We start from the raw sequence: 24,730 nt of genomic DNA on the forward strand, positions 1-24,730 counted from the left end.
AAGACTGTAAACCCCACACGAAGAAGAAAGCTATAAAAAACACTGTGCTGTGCACAGGACAAGGCTCTAGCACTCATCGACTCACAGAAGGTTTGCATAAGACTGAGCTCACAAACTTGCGTACATAGAGAAAGAAACTCACAAGGCACAGCCTTCCCAGGGGATTATTGGCAGTCTCTGCCTGCTGAGGAAACAAGGTCCTTGTCCTAAGTGATGTCATCACTGGTGACTAACTCATGCTCCAGTGGACAGGTCCACACCCATGCCATTCCAGGCAGCACCAGCTAAACACAGTGGGTCACAAAACAAAAGCAAAACAAAAAGACGTGGAAATGACATGGACACAGAGAGAGGGAGCTATTAGAGGTTAGAGAAGAAAAGAGATAAGGAAGGACTGTGTGTGACTAGAATATATCATATACATGCATGAAAATATAAAAGAGTAAAGGAAAGAAAAGAAAGCATTTTTATCTTGAATAGGTATTTTCCCCGACCTTCTGTACCTGACTCACTCATTCACTTGGCATTTGTTTGGACCCAAAACTCTTACAAAGAGGGACTTAGAAAGATATTATATGGGGTCCAGGCTACAGACAGGCCAGTGTGTGGCAGTGCCAAGTTTATAAGCTGTGAAGTCATTATTCCCTCCCAGGGAAACTTGGCTGCCATTGCTGTTTAATGATGTGTTTACACTTAGGCAAACCAAGAACTTGCCTGCCCATAAAAAAAAAGGATGCTGTCATTCTTTTCCCATTTTACAATTTCTGCACATAATTAAGATATTGACGCTTCCTATATTCAAAAATAAACTAGCAACAGCCTTAAAATGGACTCCTGTATGTCGATTAATAGAAATTGCTCTTATCATTCACCAAGGAGTTAAAATTAATAGTTTTGTTCCTCTTAAGTGCATACAATAATATGCTACTATGTTTTAAAGTAATGCAATCATGAGTAATGCCAACAATAGAATTGATTACACTTGCTTCCACAACTATACTCCACACTTAACCATTAAGACACATGAACATGGAACAGCCGATATCCAGGGACACAGGCCTGGTGAGACTGCTCTGTGAGTAGCCAGGACGCAGAGAGGTCTGGGCCAAGCACCTGGAAAGCACCCCCCAGCATTGGTTCAAGGGAGCAGGAACTCTGCCAAAGGGACTGAATTTCCAAGCAGAGGGCCCTTGCATGCAGAAAAAACACTCAGGTCATCTGCCACCGGGAATAGTGGAGATACAGGGACACAGGCCAGGTACATGGGAGAGACGGGAACCAATCACTGTCAAAAAGACCACTTATAATCACAGACAAAAATATGGCAAAAGGAAAGCGAAAGAACTTACCCAATGAAAAGCAAGACAACCTGGCAACACCAGTATCCAGCTCTCCTATCACAGCAAACAGCAGAATGCCAAACAATCCAGAAAAAGAAGACTCAGAACCGAAATCATACCTCAAGATGATGATAGAGATCCTCAAACAATGATGGGGGGGAAAAGCATAAAGAAATAGAAGCTTTTAAATAGGAAACAAGAAAAACACTCAAAGAACTCAAAGAAATAGAGAAAAACATTACCAAAGAGATGAAGGAATGGAAGAAGGAATTAAAAACGGAAATTGACACAATAAAGAAAACACTAAAAGAGACAACCCTGGAGGTAGAAAACCTAAAAAAGAAATCAGTAGTCACAGAAGCAAGCATCTTGAACAGACTACAAGAGATGGAAGAGAGAATATCAGGGGCCAAAGACAACATTAAAAACATAGACAAAATAGTCAGAGTAGATGCAAAAGCCAAAAATCTCCTAACCCAAAAGTCCAGGAGATCCAGGACACAATGAGAAGACCAAACCTAAGGATAATAGGAATAGAAGAAGGCAAAGAATATCAACTAAGAGGCACAGTAAATATCTTCAACAAAATCGTACGAAAAAACCTTCACTATCCTTAAGAATGAGAGGACCATGAGCATAAAAGAAGCCTACAGAACTCCAAATAGAGTGGACCAGAAAAGAAATTCCTTCCGACCCATAATAGTCAAAATGCCAAGTGCCAAAAGCAAAGAAAGAATACTAAAAGCAGTAAGGGAAAAAGGCCATGTAACATATAAAGGCAGACCAATCAGAATCACACCTGACATCTCAACAGAGACTATGAAAGCTAGAAGATCCTGGACAGACATCATGCGCACACTAAGAGAACACAAGTGTCAACCCAAGCTGCTATACCCAGCAAAACCCTCAATCACCATAGATGGAGAGACCAAGATATTCCAAGACAAAATTAAATTTACACAATATCTGACCACAAACTCAGCACTACAACGAATTATAGGAGGAAAACCCAATACACGGAGAAAATCTACATCCTAGTAAAAACAAAAAAATACCTAAGCAAGAAAACCAAAAAAAAAGATACACAGGCACAATTCTACCTCTACAAGCAAAAATAGCAGGAAACAGAAACCAGTATTCCTTACTATCTGTGAACATAAATTGACTCAATTCCCCAATAAAAAGATATAGGCAATCAGACTGGATACATAAACAGAATCCAGCATTTTGCTGCATACAGGAAACTCATCTCAGAGACAAAAACAGACACTATCTCAGAGTAAAAGGTTGGAAAAAACAACTTCCAAGCAAACAGCCCCAAGAAGCAAGCTGGAGTGGCCATTCTAATATGGAATAAAGTAGATTTTCAACCAAAAGTTATCAAAAAAGATAAGGAAGGACACTTTTTACTCATTACAGAGAAAATTTGTCAGGAGGAACTTTCAATCCTTAACATACATGCTCCAAATATAAGAACACCCATATTCATAAAAGAAATCCTACTAAAGCTCAAAAAATATATTGCACCCCACACAATAGTGGGAGACCTCAACACCCCACTCTCATCAATGGAGAGATCATGGAAACAGAAACTGAACAAGGACACAGTGAAACTAGCAGAGGTTATGAACCAATTGGAATTAATAGACATCTACAAAACATATCATCCTAAAACAAAAGAATACACTTTCTTCTCAGTACCTCACGGCACCTTTTCCAAAACTGACCACATAATCGGTCACAAAACAAGCCTGAATAGATATAAGAAGATTGAAATACTCCCATGTATCCTATCAGATCACCATGGTCTAAGGCTGGTCTTTAATAACAACACAGAAAACAAAAAGCCCATATACACATGGAAACTAAACAATGCTCTATTAAATGATAGCATGGTCTAAGAAGAAATTAAGGATTATCTAGAACTTAATGAAAACGAAAACACAACATACCCAACCCTGCAATGAAAGCAGTACTGAGAGGAAAACTCATAGCTCTGAGTGCTTCCAAAAAGAAACTGGAGAGAGCATACACTAGCAACTTGACAGCACAGTTGAAAGCTCTAGTACATCCTGTTTTACATGTACTTTATGTTCATTGTAACTAGTAAGATCTTAATGCACACTATCAAACCTTAAAAAAAAGCCAAGCACTGACAAAAAATGTATTTGTATACTTATATGCAGAAATGCTTAAAATTTGTACATATTTCTTTGTTTTTTTTAAATAAAGTTCTTCAATAAAAAAAAAGAAGAAAAAAAGAAAGCTCTAGAACAATGGAAGCAGATACACCCAAGAGGAGTAGACTAAAAAAAAAAATGATCAAACTCAGAGCAGAAATTGACAAAATAGATACAAAAAGAACCATTCAAAGAATCAACAAAACCAAGAGCTGGTTCTTTGAGAAAATTAACAAGATTGATAAACCCCTAGCCAGACTAACTAGAGGGCAAAGAGAGAGTATACAAATTAACAAAATCAGAAATGAAAGTGGAAACATAACAAATGAAACTGAGGAAATTCAAGAAATCATCAGATCCTACTACAAAAGCCTATACTCAACAAAGCTGGAAAATCTGGAGGAAATGAATGAATTCCTAAACAGATACCAGATACTAAAGTTAAACCAGGACCAGGTAAACCATCTAAATAATCCCATAACACCTAAAGAAATAGAAGCAGTCATCAAAAGCTTCCCAACCAAAAAAAGCCCAGGTCCGCATGGGTACAGTGCAGAATTCTATCAGAAATTTATGGACAACCTAATGCCAATACTCTCCAAAGTATTCCACAAAATAGAGTCAGATGGAACACTACCTAACTCATTTTTCGAGGCCACAATAACCCTCGTTCCTAAACCACACAAAGACCCTACAAGGAAAGAGAACTTCAGACCAATCTCACTTATGAACATTGATGCAAAAATACTCAACAAATCCTTGCAAGCCATATACAAGAACACATCAAACAATCATTCACCATGATAAAGTAGGCTTCATTTCTGGAATGCAGGGATGGCTTAATATACAGAAATCCATCAATGTAATAAACCATATAAACAAACTTATAGAAAAAAACCACATGGTCATCTCACTAGATGCTGAGAAAGCATTTGACAAAATTCAACACACCTTCATGTTAAAAGTCTTGGAACGAACAGGAATCCAAGGCCCATACCTAAACATAATAAAAGCAATATACAGCAAACCAACAGCCAACATCAAACTTAATGGTGAAAAACTTGAAACAATCCCATTAAAATCAGGGACTAGAAAAGGCTGCCCACTCTCCCCCTACCTATTCAACAGAGTACTGGAAGTCCTGGCTGGAGCAATTAGACAGCAAAAGGAGATCAAGGGGATACAAATTGGAAAGAACTAAGCATATCACTATTTGCAGATGACATGATAGTGTACTTAAGTGACCCCAAAAAATCCACCAGAGAACTTCTACAGCTGATAAGCAAGTTCAACAAAGTGGCTGGATACAAAATTAACCCAAAAAAATCAGTAGCCTTCCTCTCAAGGAACTCAAAGGACAATCATGTGGAAAAAGAAATTAGGGAAAAGATACCCTTCACAATAGTCACAAAAACTATGAAATACCTTGGTGTGACTCTACCTAAGCAACTGAAAAACCTGTATGACCAGAACTTCAAATCTATGAAGAAGAAAATTGAAAAAGATCTCAGAAGATGGAGCGATCTCCCATGCTCATGGATTAGAAATATCAACATTGCAAAAATGGCCATCTTAGCAAAAGCAAACTACAGATTTAATGCAATCCCCTTCAAAATTCCAACTCAATTCTTCATGGTGTTGGAAAGAGCAATTTGCAAATTCATCTGTAATAACAAAAACCCTAGTATATAGAAATCCATCCTCAACAACAAGAAAACATCTGCAGGAATCACCATCCCTTACCTCAAGCTATATTACAAGGCAATTGTGTTAAAAACCTTATGGTACTGGTTCAGAAGAGATACGCAGCTTGATCAATGGAACAGAATAAAAGATCCAGAAATGAACCCTCACACATATGGTCACTTGATATTTGACAAAGAAGATATAAACATTAAATGGAAAAAGGACAGCCTCTTGAATAAATGTTGTTTGTTCAACTGGCACTCAGCATGTAGAAGAATGAAAATAGACCCTTTCTTATCTCCTTGTATAAAGCTCAAGTGCAAGTGGATCAAAGATCTCCACATTAAACCAGGTACACTGAAACTATTAGAAGAGAAAGTGGGGAAAACCTTAGAACACATAGGCACAGGGGAAATTTTCCTGAACAGAACACCAATGGCTTGTGTTCTAAGACCAAGAATCGAGAAGTGGGATTTAATGAGATTGCAAAGTTTCTGTAAGGCTAAGAACACTGTCAAAAAAGTAAAACATCAGCCAACAAATTGGGAAAAGATTTTTACCAACCCCACATCTGATAGAGGTCTAATATTCAATATATACAAAGAACTCAAGGAAGTAGATGCCAAAGAAGCAAACAATCCTATTAAAATGGGGTACAGAGCTAAACAAAAAATTCTCAATTGAGGAATATGAAATGGCTGAGAAGCATCTAAGGAAGTGCCTGACATCCCTAGTCATCAGGGAAATGCAAATCAAAACAGCCCTAAGATTCCACCTCACACCAGTCAAAATGGCTAAAATAAAAAACTCACATGACAGCATATGATGGTGAGGATGCAGAGAAAAAGGAACACTCCTCCACTGTTGGTGGGGTTGTAATCTGATACAACCACTCTTGAAATCAGTCTGGTGGTTCCTCAGAAAATTGAACATAGTACTTCATGAAGACCCAGTTACTCTACTTCTGGGCATATACCCCAAATGTGTTCCAACATACAATAAGGACACATACACCACAATGTTCATAGCAGCCCTATTTATAATAGCCAGAAGCTGGAAAGAACCCAGATGTCCTTCAGTAGATGAATGGATACAAAAATTGTGGTATATTTACACAATGGAGTACTACTCAGCTATCAGAAACAATGACTTAACGAAATTCTTAAGAAAATTGATGCATCTAGAGAATATCATCCTGAGTGAGGTGACCCAGTCACAAAGAACAGACATAATATGCAGTCACTGATAATTGTATACTAACCCCAGAAAGCTCTGAAAACCCAAGAAACAACTCACAGGCCTATGAAGCTCAAGAAAACAAAGGCCAAAAAGTGAAAGCCTCAGTCCTTCCTAGGGGGAAAAAAAGTGTATCTCACCCTCTCAGAGTGTGGTACACCTGGACCTTAATCCATTAATAATTCAAGAGCTAAGAATGTAGCCTTGTGGTAATTTTTGTTATTCAAAAATCATTATGTTTAATCTATACACACCAAAAAAACCTCTGACTGTTTCCATGTTACGTTCTGTTTTACATGTACTTTATGCTTGTGGTAACTAGTAAGAGTTTAATGCATACTATCAACCCTCTTAAAGCATTAAGTACTGACAAAAATATATTCATATAGTGTTATGCCAAAATCCTTTGTAAAAATCTGTACATGTCTTCTTTTTTAAATAAAAGTGTAAGATAAAAAAAAAAAGATGCAAGACATTTGGAGCCATCTGTCTGTTAATACCCTTATACCTTTTTCACAGTACTATACATAGACAGATTAGTACTAATGATAATCTCATTCTCCTTGACATTGCAGCTCACTTCCAAAGCCGTCTTAGATCCTGAGGCCCTGCCTTAGACAGGGGTTTCCTGTGCCTTCTAGCTTGCTTAGGCAGCATAATTGAATACCTTTTCCCCTTAATTGTTAATGTTAGTTCTTTGCAATTCCACAGTACCAGCACTCTAATTACTCATCCTAGTAAATTTTAGGATAGTCTTTCTCCTCACAACTATCTCAGATCTTAATCTAGGCATGAATATCTAATAAATGTGAAGTTTAGTTATTCAAGGTGTTGGCCATCTTACAAAGGTCATCTTTTCTCTGACCTGCAGTAAGTTCTGTTGTTTATCTCCCAAAGGAGCTAGTCTGTGGAGAGCATTTTTGGCACCTCTAAATAGTTAATGGCGGAGTAATATTAATATTATCCCAGGACATCCTGGGGCTGGCCAAGGCAGGAATCTAGCTTCTATGATATGCCCTGTAAGGGCTAGTATCAAGCACATCTACATCTGAACTTCGGGGCAGGGCTTTTAAGAATGTGGCATAGGGAAGTACATTCTTATTTGAAGGTCCAGTATTTGAAGCTCCAGGCGGTATCCTTAAGAATGCAGCTCAGGGCAGGGCGGATTTTCGGATGTAGACACAGCAGCATCCATTTTTATCTCTGACCTTTTCACCTGACCTCCAATAAGATGTTTACAGGATCTTTGGTTGTTATCTTGCTTGATCCCAGTCTCAGAACCAATGTTACCTTTTTGCATGTAATTAAAATGATTTAAAAAGAGGACGAATTAAACCAAGCTTTGCTTTGGCCATGAGGCTTAGGCCTCAAGTTGGGCGAAGTCATGCTGCAACTTAAACAACCATGTCTCCTTTTCCTTTCAATCCTCGCTCCGGCTCTGGAGGACCCCTATTGTTTGCCTGAGCTGGTCTCCCACACTAGTCTCCTAAACTCCTAAATTTTTCCCAAAGATGTTTCCTCTCATCGGTATTCGCAGCACAGTACAACTCGGGGTCTCCTAATATTTCCTTCTCTCTCCCTCTCTCTGCTAAATTGATTCCCTGCTGACTATACAGCTGTATCATGCATTCATAAGGTTTTTCCTGCTTCAATCTTTAGAGAGCTTTATAACTTTTTGACTTTTACTTTGATATTTTCTCGTTTACTTTGGTGTTTTCCCATTTTTCACCCACATAACATCAGTTTTACAACTAGTTTTGGAAAGTCTATTCTAACTTCCCCAGTTACTTTTCTTCCTTTGCTCTTATGGTTTCCTGAAGGAAACAAAACTTTACAGATTTTTCTCAGAGCAAGTTATGTTAAAATGTAAGTCTTGTGTAGTAATACTACTAAGCTTACAACATTTCTTTAAAACGGTTGCCACCTTTCATGTGATGCACACTGCTATCAGCATTTTGAAGACTGAGGCATTGGATCTCTAGGAGATCAAAAGCAGTGTAATCTCTAGAGCAACCTACAAGTCACTAGGGCTACATAATGACACCCTGCCTTTAAAAAAAATAAATGTTGCAACTATATATTTACACCTATATGTCTATGTAATATCTGTTTTCCAGTATCAGGACAGGGCAGGGTGTTTTGACTATATGTCTGTGTATTATCTCTTCTCCAGTATAAGGACAAGGCAGGGTGCTTTCACTTGTACAGGGCTTTATCACACATCTATGAATATGTGGGAATTAATTCAATACCAATTGATTATGGAAACTTGTAATTACTTTCATGCTTAGTTTTATTTATTTAAAAATTTGAATAAGTAACAACCAAGATGTTTACATGTATTTCCATTAAGACTTGTTAACTAAACATTTATTATCTGCCACTAGCTCCACTGGTACATTAAAAGTTTAAAACTAAGGACTCATAGACTGCTGAGCACCCAAAGGTGCCTTAGGAGTATTCTCCCTCCTGAGCCTACAGGTGAATTCCCTCTTTTTCTGCACTGACTATCCATGGAGACACTCCCAGGAAGTCTCAGAGAGCAGGTAGCACGTACACAGTGCTGCATGGGAACTGTCTGTTCCAGCATTCACCTGTGCCCAGAGCCAGAGCTGGTTCACTGCCATCGGAACTGACAGCCTACACAGAGAGTTGAACACCCAGGAGCAGTCTCCCCCCTGAGCCCATGGGCCCACAGACACACAAGAGAGACAAGGTCTAGTCAAAGACAACAAGATCACCTAGCATAACAGATAACAAGATGGCAAGAAGAAAGCACAAGAACCCAAGAAATAGAAACCAACATAACTTGGCAATATCAGAACCCAGTTCTCCCATGACAGCAAGTGTGGATATTCCAACACACAAGAAAAACAAGATATAGACTTAAAATTATACTTCATGATGATGATGGAGGTCCTTGAGAAGCACATGAATAACTCCCTTAAAGAATTACAGGAGAACCAAGAAAATACACATAAACAAGTAGAAGCCCTTAAAGAGGAAACACAAAAATCACTTAAAGAGCTACAAGAAAACACAACCAAACCGGTGAAAATTTGAAAACAGAAATAGAAACAATAAAGAAATCACAAAAATTGACAACCCAGGAGTTAGAAAACCTAAGAAAGAAATCAGGAGTCATAGATGCAATCACCACCAACAGAATACAAGAGATGGAAGAGAGAATCTCAGGGGTACAAGATAACTTAGAAAACATTGACACATCAGAGAAAATGCAAAAATCAAAAAGCCCCTAACCCAAAATATCCAGGATATCCAGGACACAATTACAAGACCAACCTAAGGAAAATAGGTGTAGAAGAAAGTAAAAACTCCCAACCAAAAGGCCCACTAAATATCTTCAACAAAATCATAGAAGAAATCTTTCCTAACCTAAAGAAAGAGATGACCATGGACATACAAGAAGCCTACATGACTCCAAATAGATTGGACTAGAAAAGAAATTCCTCCCTACAAATAATAGCTAAAACAATAAATGTTCAATACAAAGAAATAATACTTAAAGTAAGGAAGAAAGAACAAGTAACATATAAAGGCAGACCAATCAGAATTACAGCAGGCTTCACAACAGAAAGTAGGAAACCTAGATCATAGACAGACATACAGACAGTAAGAGAACACAAATGCCAGCTCAGGTTACTATATCCAAAAAAAAACTCTAAATTACCATAGATGGAGAAACCAAGATATTACATAAAAAAAACAAAATTTACACAATATCTGTCCACAAACCCAGCCCTACAAAAAATAATAGATGGAAAACTCCAACCCAAGAAGGGAAACTGCAACCTAGGGAAAGCAAGAAAATAATCTTGTAATAAACCCAAAAGAAGAAGACAACAAAAACATAATTCTACCTCTAATAACAAAAATAAAAGTGAAAAACAATCACTATTCCTAAATATCTCTTATCGATAAACTTAATTTCCCAAAAAAAGACATAAACTATCAGACTGGATACATAAACAGAATCCAGCATTTTGCTGCCTACAGGAAACTCATCTCAGCAACAAGGACAGACACTCCTCAGAGTAAAAGGCTGAGAAAAAAATTCTCCAGGCAAATGGTCCCAAGAAACAAGCTGAAGTAATCATTCTAATATTGAATAAAATAGATTTTTCAACCAGAAGTCATCAAAAAAGACAAGGAAGGACACTTTTTACTAAAAGGAAAAGTCTATCAAGATGAACTCTCAATCCTGAACATCTATGCTCCAAATACAAGGGTACCTACATTCATAAAAGAAGCTCTACTAAAGCTCAAAGCATATATTACACCTAACACAATAGTGGGAAACCTTAAAACTCAACTCTCATCAATGGACAAATCATGAAAGCAAAAACTGAACAGAGACACAATGAAAGTAACATGTTATGAACCAAATGGATTTAACAGACATCTATAGAACATTTTATACTAAAACAAAAGAATATAAAAAGCATATACCTTCTCAGCACATCATGGTACCTTCACCAAAATTGACCATACAGTCAGTCACAAATAATCCCATGCATCCTATCAGATCATAATGAACTAAGGCTGGTCTTCAATAATATAAATAAATAAATAAATAAATAAATAAATAAATAAATAGACAGAAAACCCAAATATACATGGAAGCTGAACAATGCTCTACTCAATGATAACCTGGTCAAAGAGAAATAAAGAAATTAAGCATTTTTTTATAATTTAACAAAAATGAAGTCACACATACCCAAAGTTATGGGACTCAATGTAAGCAGCGCTAAGAGGAAAACTCATAGCTCTGAGTGCCTCCAAAAAGAAACTGGAGAAAAAGCATACACTAGCAGCTTGACAGCACAGCTGAAAGCTCTAGAACAAAAAGAAGCAGATACACCAAAGAGGAGTAGACAGCAAGAAATAATCAAACTCAGAGCTGAAATTAATCAAGTAGAAACATAAAGAACTATACAAAGAATCAATAAAACCAGGAGCTGGTTCTTTGAGAAAATCAACAAGATTTATAAACACTTAGACTAACTAGAGGGCAAAGAGAGAGTATCCAAATTAACAAAATCAGAAATGAAAGGGGAGAAATAACAGAAACTGAGGAAATTCAAGAGATAATCAGATCCTACTACAAAAGCCTATACTCAACAAAACTAGAAAATCTAGAGGAAATAGACAAATTTCTACACAGATACCAGGTACCAAAATAAAAGTCCAGAACCAAATGGGTAGAGGGCAGAATTCCATCAGACTTTCATAAAAGACCTAATACTAATACTCTCCAAACTACACAAAATAGAAACTGAAGGAATACTACCCAACTTGTTCTTCAAAGCCACAATTACACTCATACCTAAACGACACACAGACCCTACAAAGAATTTCAGACCAATTTTCCTCATGAATATTGATGCAAAAATACTCAAAAATTTCTTGCAAACCGAATACAAGAACACATCAAAACGATCATTCTCCATGATCAAGCAGGCTTCATCCCAGGGATGCAAGGATGGTACAACATACATAAATCCAAACTAATTCACTATATAAACAAACTCAAAATAAATCACATGATCACCTCACTAGATGCTGAGAAAGCATTTAATAAAATTCAACACCCCGTCATGTTAAAAGGCTTAGAAAGATCAGGAATCCAAGGCCCTTACCTAAACATAATAAAAGCAATATACTGCAAATCAGTAGCCAACATCAAACTAAAGAGTGGGAAACTTAAAGCAATCCCACAAAAATCAGGGACTATACAAGGCTGCCCACTCTTCCTCTACCTATTCAATATAGTACTAGAAATCCTAGCCAGAGCAATTAGACAGCATAAAGAAGTCAAAAGGATACAAATTGGAAAGAATGAAGTGAAAATATCACTATTTGCAGATGATATGATAGTGTACTTGAGACCCCAAAAATTCCACCAGAGAACTCCTACAGCTGATCCACAACATCAGCAAAGTGGCTGGATACAAAATTAACTCAAACAAATCAGTAACCTTCCTCTATTCAAAAAATAAACAGGTTGAGAAAGAAATTAGGGAAACAGTGCCCTTCACAATAGTCACAAATAATATGAAACACCTTGGTGTGACTGTAGCCAAGCAAGTGGAAGATATGTATAACAAGAATTTCAAATCTCTGAAGAAGAAAATTGAAGATCTCAGAAGATGGAAAGATCTCCCATGCTCATGGATTGGAAGGATCAACATTGTAAATATGTCCATCTTGCCAAAAGCAATTTACAGATTTAATGCAATCCCCATTAAAATTCCAACTCAATTCTTCATAGGGTTAGGAGGAACAATTAACAAATTCATTTGGAATAACAAAAAAACACAAGATAGGGAAAACTATTCTCAACAATAAAAGAACTTCCAGGGAATCACCATCCCTGACCTCAAGCTGTATTACAGATCAATCAAGATAAAAACTGCATGGCGCTGGTACAGAGACAGGCAGGTAGATCAATGGAACAGAATTGAAGACCCAGAAATGAACCCACACACCTATGATCACTTGATCTTTGACAAAGGAACTAAAAACATTCAATAGAAAAAGGTCAGCCTCTTCAACAAATGGCAGTCAGCAAGCAGAAGAATGCAAATTGATCCATTCTTATCTCCTTGTATAGAGCTCAAGTCCAAGTGGATCAAAGACTTCCACATAAAACCAGGTACACTGAAACTATTAAAACAGAAAGTGGAGAAGAGCCTAGGAAACACAGGCACAGGGCAAATTTTCCTGAACAGAAATGAAATTGCAAAGTGTCTGTAAGGCTAAGAACACCATCAAGAGGACAAAACAGCAACCAACAGATTGGAAAAGGATCTTTATCAATCCTATATCTGATGGAGGGATAATATCCAATATATACAAAGAACTCAACAAGTTGGACTCCAGAGAATCAAACCATCCTATTTTAAAAATGGGGTACAGAGCTAAACAAAGAATTCTCAACTGAGGAATGTCGAGTGGATTGAGAAGCACCTAAAGAAATGCTCAACATCCCTAGTCATCAGAAAAATGTAAATCAAAACAACTCTTAAATTCTACCTCACACAAGTCAGAATGGATAAGAACAAAAACTCAGGTGACAGCAGATGCTGTCAAGGATGTGGAGAAAGAGGAACACTCGTCCACTGTTGGTGGGATTGCAAGCTGGTACAAACACTCTGGATATCAATCTGGTGATTCCTCAGAAAACTGGTCATAGTACTATCTGAGGAGCCAGCTATACCACTCCTGGGCATACACCCAAAAGATGCTCCAACATATCAAGGACACATGCTCCATTATTTTCATAGCAGCCTTTCTTATAATAGCCAGAAGCTGGAAAGAATCCAGATGCCCTTCAACAGAGGAATGGATACAGAAATTGTGGTGCATTTACACAATGGGGTAATACTCAGCTATTAGAAACAATGACTTTTATGAATTCCTTGGCAAATGGATGGAACTAGCAAATATCATTGTGAGTGAGGTAACCCAGTCACAAAAGAACACTCTTGGTATGTACTCACTTATAAGTGGATACTATCCCAAAAAGCTCTGAATACCCAAGAGACTATTCACAGACCTTATGACCCTCAAAGAGAAAGAAGGCCAGAATATGGATGCCTCAGTCCTTCTTAGAAGGGAGAACAAAACAGAGGAGGAATTAGAGGAGCAGAGTTTGAAGAAAAGATCATTCAGATACTGCCTCACCTGGGGATCCACCCCATATGCTGCCTCCAAACCCAAGCACTATTGCTGATGCCAAGAAGTGCTTACTGTCAGGAGCTAAATATGGATGCCTTCTCAGAGTCATACAGATAAGAGTTGAGGATGCTTGCAGCTAACCATCGAACTGAACATGGGGGCCCCAATGAAAGAGCTAGAGAAAAACTGAAGGAGATGAAAGGGTTTGCAACCCCATGAGAAGAACAACATTTCAACCAACTAAACCCTCAAGAACTCCCAGGGAATAAAACACCATCCAATGCGCACACATGTAGATACCCATGGCTCCAGTTGCATATGCAGCAGAGGATGGCATTGTCTGGCAACAGTGGTAAAAGAGGCCTTTGGTACAGGGAAGGTGTGTTTGCCCAGTGTATGGGAATGACAAGGCACTGAGATGGAGAGGGTGGTTGGAAGAGGGAGTACCTTCATGGAAGGAAATTGAGGGGGAGGGTGGATGGGATTGGGGGAAAGGGGATAATATCTGAAGTATAAATATAGTGAATTTTCAATAAAAAAGTTTTTAAACTATAATTCTTAGATCTATTGTACTGGCTGATTTTGTGTCAACTTGACACAAGCTGGGGTTATAACAGAGAAAGGAGCCTCAGTTGAGGAAATGCCTCCATGAGATCCAGCTCTAAGGCAATTTCTCAACTAGTGATCAAGGGAGGAGGGCTCAGACCATTGTGGGTGGAGCCATTCCTGTACTGGTGGACCTAGGATCTATAAGAAAGCAGGTTGAGCAAAACAAGGAAAGCAAACCAGTAAGTGACACCCCCCCCCCAGTGTCCCTCTGCATCAGCTCCTGCTTGGGTTTCAGTCCTGACTTCCTTTTGGTGATGAGCAGCGATATGAAAGTATAAGCTGAATACACTGTAACCTTTCCTCCCCAACTTGCTTCTTGGTCATGATGTTGTGTGCAGAAACCTGACTAAGACATGTTCATATAGTATGTCAAGAGGCAAATCATTAGCCTAGTGTCTCATTAGTATTGAAGTTATATAGATAAGCCCAGTCATTTCTTTTGTCCTTGTACCTACAATACACTGTTCTTTCCCAGTTTGTGGCCTTTAATTATCAGATAATGGTTTTACAGCCTAGAGGAATGTTTTCCTTATAAGTGTTTCATGCCTGCTTTCTATCTTAGTCCAAATAACCTATGACACATGAAGTATTAGAGAGACCTAATTAGTTTCTTAGGGTTTCAAAATCACTTGTTTAAGTGTAGAAATTGCATAAGTTTAGAAATTCTATAAAGTTTATTAGGAATTATAAAAAAAAATCACCTGTATCTCTACATAGCATTGGCACAAAAGAGTACAAGTTCATTGATCTGCAGAATATCTTCAATAATGCCCAGGGATTTTTACTACTAATTTAATCTTGACAGGTATATCATCTGCAAAAAAATAATTTTGAGATGAAGTCTCTTAGACCTTGCCTCCCAGAGCTCACCCATAGCAGTCTATGCAAAAATGCTGGACCATCTCAGGCCAGTCATCTACTAGCCTTAACCTCTCCTAGATGGCTCCTGAAACTTACAACTCATGCAATAGAGAACTCATTCCTGGTACTGTAAACCATGGCTGGAGAGTTCATGGGCCCTAAGTCAGAATCTCCTACTTCTACTTTGCTTCATTAATATAGTTTCCAGCTATATTCTAAATAGTCATTCTTATACCCATAGATAGGTGAGGCTCCCACTCAAAGAACTTCTTTTCAAGCTATAACAGGTCTATAACTGGTCAAAATGCAGAGAATAAGAGACTGTGGAGTGTTCAGCCCTTGCTGTGTCGTCTACAGCAGAACCTCTATACCTAAGATTCATGAAACGTCTCAGAAGATAGGGCAGAAAGACTGTGAGAGCCCAGGTACTAGTGTCTCTATGTAGCTCTGGTCATTCAAAAATGGTGGCGAAGAGTCTCGGCACAAAGGAAGTTGCCGATGCTGAAAAACGAAAAACTGACAAAACTTCAAAGTAAATCAGCATAATTTATTCAGACATTATGGAGAGGCTATTCTTGGAGGGAGAAAAATGATCGCCCAGAAATTAAAGCTATCTGATGAAGGCTTAGGGATGTGGGCAGGAACAGGGAGGAGGAAAACAAGCTGGAGAAAACTGAGCATGCGCTTCATCACCTGCTCGTATACTAACACTTGTGTTTGTCTGGATGTGTTGAAGCACCAGGAGGTTGTTACCAGATTGTTTCCACTTAGCTGTGGGAACTTGGTTAAAAGCAGTGCCATTTCTGTGATCTTTGTTGTGACCCAAAGCCGTAATCGTAATGTACCTTGTATAGAAGAGGTTAAATATGCTGTTCAAGTATTGCTGAATGTGGCAAAGTATAAAGACGACCTCAGCCATTTACGACACTGAAAACCGTGGACTCGCTGCTGGAGCTTTTGCAGGTGCACCGGGAGAAGCCTGGTGACCGCGTTGCTGAGAAGAGTGCCAGGATTTTCACAAGCACGTGCTGTTTATTAGCTGTGCTGTTCAAGTCAGAGCACTATGCTTTTACTGCACAAAGTAGATCTAAAGTCATTGGCCGCGTTTATCGTCCCCTCAGATTTACAGTTCCCGAGCATAAAGTGAATACACAGGGCTTATTTGATAAGCAGAAGCAGAATTCCCATATAGGCTCTCCTTCTTTACCAGAAAGATATGAAGACCAGGATAGGTAAGACTTAAGCCACGGTGGGTTATGAGGCGTGGTGATATGGAAGAAATCACAAATTCCTTGCAAGCCATTCAACTGATAATGGATGCCCTTGGAATTCCTCAAAAGGGAAACATTTCAGTGTGGGACGCGTCCTGACTCTACAGACGTCCGCTTTAGGTTTTGCAAAATACGCCGGAGGATCTCAGGAACCATGGCGAAGCCACACAGCGAAGCAGGAACTGCCTTCCTTCAGACCCGGCAGCTCCATGCAGCCATGGCTGACACCTGCCTGGAACATGTGTGCTGCCTGGACAACTCCCTATCACGGCCCGCCACACAGGCACCATTGTACCATCGACCCTGCTTCCCGGTCTGTGGAGATGCTGAAGGAGATGATTAAGTCTGGAATGAATGTGGCTCAGCTGAATCTCTCTCGTGAAACCCATGAGTACCATGCAGGGACCATGAAGAATGTCTGTGCAGCCACAGAGAGCTTTGCATCTGATCCCATCCTCTACCGTCCTGTTGCGGTGGCTCTGGACACGAAGAGGCCTGAGATCCGGACTGGACTCAAAGGTGGCGGCACTGCAGAGGTGGAGCTGAAGAAGGGAGCCACTCTGAAGATCGCCCTGGACAACGCCTATATGAAGAAGTGTGACGAGACCATCCTGTGGCTGGACAATAAGAACATCTGCAAGGTGGTGGAGGTGGGCAGCAAGATCTCCGTGGGCGATGGGTTCATGTCACTGCAGGTGAGGGAGAACGGTGCTGACTACCTGGTGACAGAGGTGAAAGATGGCTCCTTGGGCAGCAAGAAGGGTGAACCTGCCCGGAGCTGCTGTGGACCTCCCCGCCGTGTGGACATCCAGGACCTGAAGTTTGGGGTGGAGCAGGATGTGGACATGGTGTCAGCATCTTTCATCCGCAAGGCCGCTGACGTGCACTAAGTTCGGAAGGCCCTGGGAGAAAAGGGCAAGGTCGTCAGTAAAATCGAGAACCATGAAGGTGTCCGCAGGTTTGATGAGATTTTGGAGGCCAGTGATGGGATCGTGGTGGCTCGTGGTGACCTGGGCATTGAGATTCCCGCAGAGAAGGTCTTCCTGACTCAGAAGATGATGGTCAGATGATGCAACCGAGCTGGGGAGCCTATCATCTGTGCCACACAGACACTGGAGAACATGATCAAGAAGCCACGCCCCACCCGTGCTGAAGGCAGCGATGTAGCCAATGCAGTCCTAGATGGAGCAGACTGCATCATGCTGTCTGGAGAAATAACCAAAGGGGGCTACGCTCTGGAGGCTGTTCGCACGCAGCACCCGATAGCCTGAGAGGCTGCCATCCACCACCTGCAGTTATTTGAAGAACTCCAAGGCCTGGCGCCCATTACCAGCGACCCCACAGAAGCTGCCACCGTGGGTGCCCTGGAGGCCTCCTTCAGGTACTGCAGTGGGGCCATTATTGTACTCACCAAGTCTGGCAGGAGTGCTCACCAAGAGGCCAGGTACCGCCCTCGTGCCCGTCATTGCTGTGACACGCAATCCCCAGACGGCTCCCCAGGCCCATCTGTACCTCAGCAACTACGCGGTGCAGGACGCCTGGGCTGAGGATTCTGACCTCCGTATAAACTCGACCGTGCATGTTGGCAAGGCCCAAGGCTTCTTTAAGAAGGGAGGTGTGGTCATCGTGCTGACCGAGTGGCTCCCTGGCTCTGGCTTCACCAACACCATGCGTGCACTGCCTTACCTTAATGATCCTCTGGAGCCCCTCTTCTAGCCTCTTCCACTCCCCTCTCCTCTCCATTAAGCCAGCAACGCTTGTAGTGCTCACTCTGAGCCATGATGCGGCGCTGGTGGGCTAGGACGCCAGGAGAAGTTAATGCCTCTGAAACATGCAGTAGAGAGCCCAGCCATACCTAGGCCAGGGGTGAAGGAAGAACGCAGGATTGGAAACCCTCTGACTGTCACAGAAGCGCAGCAGCGTCTCTGTCTACTTTGCTCCTGTAGAAAGATGTCCAGAGAATTCCCAGCCCTAGCCTGGAGTCAGGAGACTTGAGTAGGAGCTGAGGGCGTGGGGCCCAGGGTGCCATGTAGATTGGCCCTTGGCTTGCGCTGCTTTGGCCTCCCCTCCTCCTTGTGCACCCACTGCTGTCACTGCAGACACTCCACTCTCCACCTTGTGTTCTGCAGCGTCTCCAGGCCTGTTGCTATAGTGCACACCTGCATGTCAATAAACTGCAGCTGACGCAAAAAAAAAAAAAAAAAAAAAAAAAAAAAAAAAGCCAATCATGGCTCCCTGGAGCAGTTTTTTACTGTCAGTGTGAACTGTTTAGATAGGACTATTTCAAAATAAAAATGTATATTTTGCAAGTTAAAAAAGAGGAAATTTTCAAAAGGCCCTACTCCAAAAATGAATAGCTACAGGTAGTCAATAGCTTATGGGGAGAGGAGAATCCATAATTTCAAAGGAGAAGCCTCTCATATGTTCCCAAAAGCTAAGTGACTAAAACTGAACACATGTGCCTTTGGGTAACATTAATTGGGCCCAATATAGTGCATGTGCCTGTGTGCCCTCGAGTGTAGGAAAGAATAATTATAGAAGATGTCATGAGTTTGAGAAGGGTGTGTGTGTGTGTGTGTAGGAAAGAGAATAATTATAGAAGAGGTCATGAGTTTGAGAAGGGTGTGTGTGTGTGTGTGTGTGTGTGTGTGTGTGTGTGTGTGTGTAGGAAAGAATAATTATAAATTATAGGTCGTGAGTTTGAGAAGGGTGTGTGTGTGTGTGTGTGTGTGTGTGTGTGTATGTGTGTAGGAAAGAATAATTATAGAATTATAGAAGAGGTCATGAGTTTGAGAAGGGTGTGTGTGTGTGTGTGTGTGTGTAGGAAAGAATAATAAATTATAGAAGAGGTCATGAGTTTGAGAAGGGTGTGTGTGTATGTGTGTGTGTGTGTGTGTGTGTATAGGAAAGAATAATTATAGAATTATAGAAGAGGTCATGAGTTTGAGAAGGGTGTGTGTGTGTGTGTGTGTGTGTGTGTAGGAAAGAATAATTGTAGAATTATAGAAGAGGTCATGAATTTGAGAAGGGTGTGTGTGTGTGTGTGTGTGTGTGTGTAGGAAAGATTATAGAAGAAGTCATGTGTTTGAGAAGGGAGAGACACTGGAGGAGTAGAGGGGAGGAGCTATAAATTATATAGTATCAGTGAGTACATGGAATTCTCAAAAATAATTTTTAGGTACTAATTTAACTTAACCCTCTATTTTAAACCAGATGCTATCGGGGCATAGTTATCAAAGACAATTAGAAGGAAGCCATAAAACCACCGAGTTTCAAACCAACATACTCATCTCCACAGGTGGACAATGAGGTGCAGGGCATGGATAAGATCTCACACAGGGCCTCGGTCAAGTCCTGACATAAGAAAGAACACATTGTTCAACATATCATGGTCCAGGAAATGAAAAAGTACAACCAGTCAGCATGGCTCCTACCAGAACACTGAAAAAAATACTGGAAATGCTACTGTTGAGTGTTACCATAATCTGTGAGGATTACCACGCCCTCAGCCCCTTTAGTAAGAGCTGAGAGATTTGAATGATCAGAAGAGATGTTGAAGTGCTTTTCCATCTCCAGCCTTGCTTAACATGCTGAGAATAACCTGAGTTTATACATCTGTCTAAATGATTGGCTTTATCTTTCAAAGACTGTCTTCAAAGCTTCAGTCTGCTCATTAATGGGGGTCCACTTAAGCTTACAGCTCTGCCCTCCCAAGTTAAATTCCAAATTTGAGACCTCACTGGCAGGATGTAAAATGAGAAGAATGAAGCAATGGAAAATTCTCCCCTGGATCACGGTGTTGAGCAGAAGGAATTTGCAACCTGCAGCATGTGTTTTCAAGCTTTCATGGGGCGAAAAAGGTCATTCCCCTGCTGTGTCATGAAGACTGTTTCATAAGGAAACCAATTTCTCCAGAAGTACATTATCTTTGCCTTTATGTTGGTAAAACGAATCAGTAATATGTCCCAGCTGTGAACCTCACAAATTACAACATCAACCTGCCAGAAAGATGTGCCCGTGACCAATTGCTCCCTGATTGAACCCAAGGCCCACTCTACAGGAGGAAATCTATAACTGGTATTTTAAATTTGATCAAAAACACCTGGCTGGGGAAGCCATAGGCTTGGAAAGGACGGGGCAGATTTATTACTGTGGTTTTCCTAAATTGTCATAGCATGGAACTACCTTCTAAATATCTATTTGTAACCACAGACAAATGCTACTCTTGCCTTTAATCATAGGTGCCTTTCTGTGCAGTGAATGGCTATTGGTAGATTCTGGAGAAGAGGGGTACTGTTTTCAGTTACATGGCCACTGATAAGGCCACAGCTTCGGATGGACAATTTCCAGCCCCTTGGCACACTTGGATCCCTGGTTAAGCTCTATATTACAACAGAAAACACATGAAGATGGAAAAAGAATTTGTAGGGAAGAGTCCTGGCTGAGACAGGGAATTATACTGAGGTGAAGGTAATCATAATGATCTATGTACATGTATGAAGTTGTCAGTGAACAAATTAATAAAATAATGAAAAATATATGTTATATTTTTGATAAAAAGAAAAAAGTAGGGCAGGCTGGGCAATTGAATCAACTATGACTAAAGCCCTGTATTTTCAAATATTCCCAACTTAGCTTCGCTTTATGCTGTGAAAAATTTCATTCTATATTTTTGTTCCTTTCAGGAAAGAACCATTTATAATCTTATCTACTCATTATAGAAGACAGTGAACATCTGTTTCATCAACCAAGGTCTGATGCTTTCACAGCAAGAGTTTCATCTCTGTCTTAGTAAAGGTTACTATTGCTGTAATGAAACACCATGACCAAAGCAACATGGGACAAAAGGGTTTGTTTGGCTTACATTTCCAGTCTCACATTAAAGGTGAAGTCGGGACAAGAACTCAAGAAGGGCAGCAACCCTGAGACAGTGACTGACGCAACATCCACGGAGGGGTGCTGCCTATAAGCTTGCTCATCTGCCTTTTATAGAACCCAGGACCACCAGCTCATGGATGGCACCACCCACAATGGGCTGGTTCCTCAAACATCTACCACTAACTAATAAGATAGATGCCCTGCAGGCCACCTGGATCTTATGGAGAAATTTTCTCAGCTGAGGCTCCCTCCTCTCTAATGACTCTAGCTGTGTCAAGTTGACATAAAACTAGCCCGGAAAATCTTTGTTGGGTTTTCCAAGCATCTAACATTGGGCAAAACTAACACTTGTTTTCTAAGAATTCAGAGCGTAGCAAATATTTCCAAATATGTGTGTGGTATCAGGGGCAGTGAGTCCTGGAGGAACCCAGCATGAAGAGTTTTCTTATTAGAGCCTTCCCCTTGATACACCAGGATGTATCTTCACACCTTAATTAGAGAACTATGTTTCTCCTCGAGAAAACCAATGGTCCCCAACCAGCCACTGGTAAGTGCAGAACAATTAACCTTTGGTCCTATTTTCACCTGTATCTTTTCCATGGTGCCTATAGTTTATTCTCCAAAATATAACATAGACATTAACAAGAATATAATCACATTTCATAAAAACGTTTCAAAAATGAAACAAATGCCTTCTATATGCATCATGATTACAATTTTATCACCACCTGCCCCAGGAGCACCCCAAATTTTGCCCCTTCCTGCCAAAAGCATATTTTCAGGATCTTAGCCCTATTACCTATATACTAGCTAGCTCTCTGTCCCTATTTCATTCTTCAGTCTGTGGTGAAGAAACGCCAGAACATGCTCTACCTGGGTGTTGTGGTCCAGGGCATTCTGTTAGATCTTCCTAAAACACTATGTTACAACGACAGATTGTTCAATAATACACAATAGATATAGGTGCTTAAATCTTAAATTTTTTAAAAATCTCTGCAAACATTTTCTTAAAAGTATTTTATAAACTAGATCATTGCTTCTAACCATATCTAGTTTATAAAGTAGGTCTCACTAGTGAGTTCCTTGACTCCATCCACACTAGTAATTTGCTTGCTGGTCATAAAATGGGTGTCTACATACAACAGACCATCTCAAGACCATTGAAATAATCATTATTGTAGACTAGTTCTTTATCAAGTACTCTCAAGTCTTCAAAATAAATTGAAAAACATAACCCAAATGTCAAAGAATCCTCTTTAATGGGAAGCCAGTGGTGAAAGTTAAAAGGTCACAACTAGTCTTGGTGAGTATTAAAATATAAAACATATAATAGCACAGAATGGTATAAGTGGAATTTGGGGGCTTGTTGGTGCCTCACTGAAAGGTCCGTGTTCTAAAATTACATGTTCTTCCCTAAATCTGTCTAGATGAATTACCATACTAACCAAGAATTACTCTTTCAGAATAATAAACATTTTCCCAGAAACCCACATGCAAATTTTTTGTTACTTGTAAAAGATTGGTTCCTTAACGTCTACTTTTTATGATAACATGGATTCACTCATTCTAATAAGAAGAAGGTAGACATTTGTAGATTGTCCTGAAGCAATTTGCATTTTAATGTTAATTCCACTTCTCCAAGAAAGGCTGTCTAGTCACATGACTCCAATTGAACCTTCCCATTTTAATTAGTAAAATAAAGGAAAGCCAGTGACTGGGCAGGTTGAGAGGTCTGATGAGGTCAGAGCATGAGGAAGGATCTTGGCAAGATGGAGTTTCCCAAGGACCAGCTAGACCCAGGTGATATTGATTGGCGTTAAATAACTCTAAACATTAAAGATTTTATAGGTCTAGTATCTCATATAAAAGGGCAGTTTGTATCTTTTTCGATTTGACATAATCTTGTTGTGTAGAGGGTTTGTGGATTGAGAGTTGAATATATAAACCTGTATGAAAAGCTATCGGGTTGTAGAGTTGTGTTTGTGGGATTTTGGGGTACAGAAACACCCCGCCACAGAAGTGTAGAACAGGCGGTAGTAAACTGCCAAGGGAAGGGATTTGTGCGCACGGAGTGAAATCGGGGTGGCAGCTTGGACCAGGTGTGGGCAGCTCCGTATCAGGGTCAGACCTGAGAAGTGAGACCTCAGAGCCAGTAAAGAGATAAGCGTTATTTTTTAAAATTTACTGCAACAGACATTTGGGGGGAAATCTCTATGTACTGTATGCATGCAACACCTGTTAATTAAAGCTGATTGGCCTGTAGCTGAGCCAGGAACTCAAAGGAGAAAAATCCAACAGGGAGAAAAGATTTTTGGTATAGAGGGAGGCACAGGGAGGATTGGAAGCCCAGGAAGAAGAAGGAGAGCATACATGAAACCTGAGCAGACATAGCCAGCCACATGGCAGAACTTCGATCAGAATAACAGGGATATTAATTTATGAGATGGTTGGAGAACAGCCAAAGCTTAAGGTCTAGGTATTTGTAAAAATCATTCCAGTCTCAATGTTGTTATTCAGGGATCCTGGGGCTGAGATGAAAAACTCAGATCTTATAGGACATGGTATAAGATGTGTAAGGTTTAGTGACAGGATAAGTTCAGTGTTATTTCATGGGCCCTGTCCAGCAAGGCCTAGCTTAGAGGACATAAGTGCATAAAGCCCAGAAAGTAGGCAGCTTAGTTAGGTCTGAGCTAAGAGTACGGGCTGTTCCAGGCCTTAATCGGGGTTTCAAGTCAGCTTATTACTCACTATTTCTCCTAAAACTGGGTCACAACGCAATCAATCAACAGATGTTTATTGGGCCTATTTCTCTCATCTTATGTTTTGTTCAACTTGTTTTTTTTTTTTAACTGTAATCAAAACCACCTTCCCTCCGTTTTTCTAACATTTATTTAGAATTTTCTTGCGTCCTCATACCAGCACGGCATTATGCAAATACAAAGGAGGAAAAGCCTGCTCACTGAGGTTC

At 40.1% G+C, this 24,730-nt stretch overlaps 1 pseudogene across 1 annotated transcript; it reads left to right on the plus strand.

The window, feature by feature from the left end:
• Positions 1 to 17,035: 17,035 nt before the first annotated feature.
• LOC308422819 (pyruvate kinase PKM-like) lies at positions 17,036 to 18,600 on the plus strand (annotated as a pseudogene). The gene has a single exon. The product of its transcript is annotated as a pyruvate kinase PKM-like (transcript).
• The last annotated feature ends 6,130 nt before the right edge of the window (positions 18,601 to 24,730 follow it).

This window comes from Micromys minutus, assembly GCF_963924665.1.
Source record: "Micromys minutus genome assembly, chromosome: 7".
Classification (NCBI taxonomy): domain Eukaryota; kingdom Metazoa; phylum Chordata; class Mammalia; order Rodentia; family Muridae; genus Micromys; species Micromys minutus.